The sequence below is a fragment of the Triticum dicoccoides genome, chromosome 5A, assembly GCF_002162155.2.
Source record: "Triticum dicoccoides isolate Atlit2015 ecotype Zavitan chromosome 5A, WEW_v2.0, whole genome shotgun sequence".
Lineage (NCBI taxonomy): Eukaryota > Viridiplantae > Streptophyta > Magnoliopsida > Poales > Poaceae > Triticum > Triticum dicoccoides.
The window spans coordinates 45,509,755-45,515,718 of NC_041388.1; the positions used below are offsets into that span (position 1 = coordinate 45,509,755).

Below are 5,964 nucleotides of genomic sequence, written 5' to 3' on the forward strand. Positions count from 1 at the left end.
GGGCCCCCTCCTCCACTCGCATAATTTTAAAGTTGACAAATATTTCTATTAACTCATGACATTTTTTAATCTATTAAAGTTTTACAAATTTTTCGACTAGTTTTTAAAAGCATGATCATTTCAAAATTCATAAATATTTTTTCATGATTTACTCGTAATATATATTTAATAAATTCAGACTAAAAATTTCTTATTAAACAAAAATATTTTCGTGAAATAAAAAGGATGACAGAAAAACCAATGAAAATTCGGACATGAATCTATTGTTTTTTGAGGTGACATGGTGCGCACCGCCGGAAAACCGGACATGGAGGAATTCACGCACGAAGCAAAAATCGGCCGGCCCATAATCGCGTGGAACCTGTCCATCCCTGCCGCTAGCCCGCTACTCGCCCCCGAGGACCTCTTGCTCGCCGCCACTGAATCCCTAGCAGCAACTGCCATGGCTCCGCCTCCGCGGGGCAACTTCGTCGACCTCAAGGGTGCAAAGAAGGGCAAGAAATCAAACTCCAAGAATGAGGAAAAGCACAGGAAGGAGAAGCACGAGCGTCCTACCGCCGACGAAGCGTCTCTCCGCAACGAGGCCAAAAGGAAGCACAAGGAGCACAGGCTTGCTGTTGTTAATATGGACTGGGATAATATTAAGGTGTGTAACAATTCATTAAGTTTCTATCATCTTGAGAAGTAATCCTTTATTCCTAAACAATTTCAGCCATGTTCAAAAGGAAATTTTATTATTTCAGTTGCTTGAGAATCACTTGAAAGAATGTGTTTGAGGCCAACATGTTTCTTTCCTGTAAGGTTAACATGCATTGCAGCACTGTTAACGCATTTGAATATCTATTACAAACTTATAAAACTTCTAGGTTCTGTTTAGATCACAATTTTTAATAGATTCTGGTAAAACAGTAGGAGTTTTGAAAGAAAAAGAAATATATGCTGTTTTCTAGGTTTTTACGTTCATGATCCATGGATTCATGTTATTTAGCTTAAGGATATTTTCATTTCTATTATTTTTGTTTTGTTGAGAACAGGTGAAATTTCTAGCAGTAAAATTCACATGTTTTTAGTTGAGAGATAACTGCGCCAAATATAGAATTCAGGATTAAGAACAAAATCTGAAGTGGTGTCAAATTACTGGGTTCTTTGGTCCAGATATCCCCACATAATGATGACCTGTATATACATAGTTAAACTGGACCATATCTATCTAATACTCAAAACACTGTAACTACTAACTACCATCATTTCTTTGCGTCTTAGGTGCTAATTGTCAAGTATCCAGCCGATAGGAGGTGCTTCCCTGTTACAGTAGTGGAACACAACAGCTTCAACGCATCTGGCATCTGCAAAAACGAAGTGGCCTGCACTCATAATGCTCTTGTCAGCAGAGCTGTGTGCACTAAAGCAATGGTGGTGGCATAAGCCGAATTAGCAGGGAATGTCCATCAGAGTAACAGATGACTGATTGGGTATTTGGGTTTGATTTGGGGTTGACTTTGAGTTGGTAGCCACTAGCCAGCCATTGAGCCCTAAAACTTGATATATAACCTCACAACATCAGTTAAAACTTATCCCTGACGACCTGTTTGGGTAGGGAATCTGAATTCGAGCCCTTAGGATGGAACTAAATTCCAAGACTTTGAAGGTAATCCCCTCACACAAATACACATGTAATACTTGTTTTTGCATTTAAATATGTGCATTTTTTGTTTGGTTAAGTATTAAAGCACTTCCTGTGATTTTTATAGCAACCGAAAAATATATTTTGATACTTAATAGTCCAAATTTAACTTATGATACCCTGTTTTTTTGTTGTTGCTAAACTAAAGATCCAAACAACCCCTTCTCATCCCTGGGTTCAATGATATTTATTCCTTTTTTTGTTCCCTTCAACAGGCAGTGGACTTGTATATGGTGATGACATCTTGCGTCGCGAAAGGTGGGCGAGTTCTATCAGTCTCCATATATCCATCAGAATTTGGACTGGAGTGCATGAATAGTGAGACAACACAAGTCCCATCTACTCTTCTTGGTGCCGATGAGGACGAGGATGATGGTGGTGATTATGGGGAAGATGATAACGACGAGGATAAAGACGATGATAACGATGATGTTGATGGCAAAGATGATAGTGAACATGACCCCGAGACCAAGAACAACAGTCTGCGTACTTATGAGCTAAACAGACTGAGGTTAGCAACACAGCAGAGATTTTGCCGATTATTATCCCGTTTATTTATATGTTTTTCCGGGACTTACTGAGCAGACTTTGCATGAAATTTTAACCATAGTCTATAATCTTCGCGTTGTTAACTGATACGTCTCCAACGTATCTATAATTTTTGATTGCTCCATGCTATATTATCTACTGTTTTGGATGTTTATGGGCTTTATTATACACTTTTATATCTTTTTGGGACTAACCTATTAACCCAGAGCCCAGTGCCAGTTTCTGTTTTTTACCTTGTTTTAGGGTTCCAAAGAAAAGAAAAAAAAAACGGAGTCCAATTGACCTAAAACTTCGCGGAACCTATTTTTGAAAGGAAAGAAGCCCAGAAGACTTGAAGTGCACGTAAGGGAAGCTTCGAGGAGGCCACGAGGTAGGGGGGCGCGCCCACCCCCTGGGCACGCCCTCCACCCTTGTGGGCCCCTCGTGGCCCCCCTGACGTATTCCTTCCGTCTATATATCTCCATATACCCTAAAAACATCGGGGAGCACAATAGATCGGGAGTTCCGCCGCCAGAAGCCTCCGTAGCCACCGAAAGCCAATCTAGACCCGTTCCGGCACCCTGCCGGAGGGGGCAATCCCTCTCCGGTGGCCATCTTCATCATCCATGTGCTCTCCATGACGAGGAGGGAGTAGTTCTCCCTCGGGGCTGAGGGTATGTACCAGTAGCTATGTGTTTGATCTCTCTCTCTCTCTCTCTCTCTCTCTCGTGTTCTTGAGGTGATACGATCTTGATGTATCGTGAGCTTTGCTATTATATTTGGATCCTATGATGTTTTCTCTCCCCTCTACTCTCTTGTAATGGATTGAGTTTCCCCTTTGAAGTTATCTTATCGGATTGAGTCTTTAAAGATTTGAGAACACTTGATGTATGTCTTGCCGTGCGTATGTGTGGTGACAATGGGATACCATGTGATTCACTTGATGTATGTTTTGGTGATCAACTTGCGGGTTCCGCCCATGAACCTATGCATAGGGGTTGACACACGTTTTCGTCATGATTCTTCGGTAGAAACTTTGGGGTACTCTTTGAGGTTCTATGTGTTGGTTGAATAGATGAATCTGAGATTGTGTGATGCATATCGTATAATCATGCCCACGGATACTTGAGGTGACATTGGAGTATCTAGGTGACATTAGGGTTTTGGTTGATTTGTATCTTAAGGTGTTATTCTAGTACGAACTCTAGGGCTGTTTGTGACACTTATAGGAATAGCCTAACGGATTGATTGGAAAGAATAACTTTGAGGTGGTTTCGTACCCTACCATAATCTCTTCGTTCGTTCTCCTCTATTAGTGACTTTGGAGTGACTCTTTGTTGCATGTTGAGGGATAGTTATATGATCCAATTATGTTATCATTGTTGAGGGAACTTACACTAGCGAAAGTATGAACCCTAGGCCTTGTTTACTATCATTGCAATATCGTTTGTGCTCACTTTTATCATTATTTACCTTGCTGTTTTTATATTTTCAGATTACAAAAACCTTTATCTACTATCCATATACCACTTGTATCACCATCTCTTCGCCGAACTAGTGCACCTATATAATTTACTATTGTATTGGGTGTGTTGGGGACACAAGAGACTCTTTGTTATTTGGTTGCAGGGTTGTTTGAGAGAGACCATCTTCATCCTACGCCTCCTACGGATTGATAAACCTTAGGTCATCCACTTGAGGGAAATTTGCTACTGTCCTACAAACCTCTGCACTTGGAGGCCCAACAACGTCTACAAGAAGAAGGTTGTGTAGTAGACATCATTAACTTAACTATTAAAATGGTTAAATCCTATCTATAAATGCAACTACGGTGGCTTCTGCTTCACATGTTTGGGATTGCATGCATATATGTCCAAGTAGCCTTGTCCATCCTTCTTTCATATGAACCACATGAAAATGTTACTGCTTGCCAAGGGTTGCCCAGTTATCTCTCTGATGATTGTGTTGATCTTGCTGCAGGTACTACTATGCAGTTGTTGTATGTGATTCCAGTGCAACTGTGAATCACCTATACACGACTCTTGATGGTACTGAGTTCTTGAAAACGGCAAACGTGTTTGATTTGCAGTTTATTTGTGACTCTATGGAGTTCAAGCGCGCTGCTCGTGATGTAGCTATAGAGGTACCTTACTTTGATAGATTGTACCTGCATCCATATTTGTTGGTGGGCATATTAAACTGTTTGCATTTGCTAGCATCAAAGTTTCTCTTTTCAGTAGCTGATGATTCTATTATGTTTCTTTCCATATCGCTTTTCAAAGTTATGATGCTATTTGGGTACAAATTACCTTTCACTTGTGCTAAAAGAGATCTTTTCAGTTTGGTACTTGCTTGACTTCATGCAGGCACCTCCTAGTTACAAGGAGCCTTATTTTGAAACTCCCGCTTTGCAACCTAGCAAAGTTAAGCTCACCTGGGATGATGATGAACCAGATCGTAAGATCTTCAAGTGCAAGTTCAAAGAGGATCAGGTCGGCTCATTTTGTTTGCTGACTTAAAACTGAAAATCACATTGGGTCCGATGGTAGGAACCACATTTTTGTGGGGGTCCGATGGAATCCACACCCCCTACAAGGCGCTTCATCGTGGGTCCTGGGCACCGATTGTTTCTGCTCACGTTGGATCGGTAAACCCAACCGATGTGTTGCCGCAGTCCACTCTAGCAACTCTCAGGCCGAGCTGCTGATTCGTGTTGGGAGCTTTCTGGAGAGGGCGGAGGCGGCCCTGGACAAGCTCTCTGTTGTGTCGGTTGTGTTGCAGTCCACTCCTACGTCACGTCCTTCTAGGTAGGTTGATGTTGTTGGTGACTTGGTGGCTCAGTGGAGAACAGGGGTGAAGAGCTCTATGCTTGTTTCTCCCCTCGAGCTGCGGACAACTCGTCATCGATGTCTGCCGCCGTAAGCGAGGCCATTGCCATGGTCATCGCCCTGTGTTGCAGATCATGCCCGAGCTTCAACAACTATGTGCGAGACCTGCTTTGCCTCAATCTATGGATCATGTGGAGGTTGGCTCATCGGAGACCCCGGTAGAGGGACATGATTCGCCTCTGTCATGTGACCAACTGGAGGCACCTAAGTCCATCGTGTCAGTGTTATTTGTGGCTGATGATGTTGAGGCGGTTAGTACATTGGTGCCTAATACTTTGGAGCCCAACCAACCGCTCACCTTTGTGGAGCGTGAAGGTTCCGATGTTGCGGTCACCCACTCGCACTAGACCACTGGGCAGGTTTCTGTGCACGACAAGGTCAATGAGATTCTCTTCCAGATGGAGATTCACATCTTGTTCAAACATTTGGAGGCAAATAGCCCTAGATCTGGTAAGGTGATTGTGGAGGAGGCTCTCAAGAGCAAAAGAAAGAAGAGTGGTGCCACAGGAAAGGCGTCTGTAGCTGCTTGATGGTTGGTCATCAGTCTCTTGGGTTGTCCTTATGGTCTGGCTTGTCTTCGTGGATTTGGTGGTGCCCGTGGCCTTCGACCGACTTACTCTTGTTGGGGGCTTCTTTGCAATGTAGCAATGTGCGGGTTGGTGGTCCTTACGTGTTGGCTATGGTTGTCGGGTTGATCATGCGCTTATGCATGCTCTGTGAGTAATCCACATGTGGTTGGTTTGTATCGGTTTTCGCCCGGTTTTTTTATTAACTAGGCAATTCTCTTCTGCTTAATTAATCGATGAGGCAAATCTTTTGCCTCCAAAACAAAACAACAACAACAAAGCCTTTAGTCCCGAACAA

The 5,964-nt window shown here is 42.8% G+C and overlaps 1 pseudogene; it reads left to right on the top strand.

Moving 5' to 3' along the window:
• Positions 1-307: 307 nt before the first annotated feature.
• Positions 308-5,964, top strand: part of LOC119299147 — a 7,547-nt pseudogene continuing 1,890 nt past the window's right edge.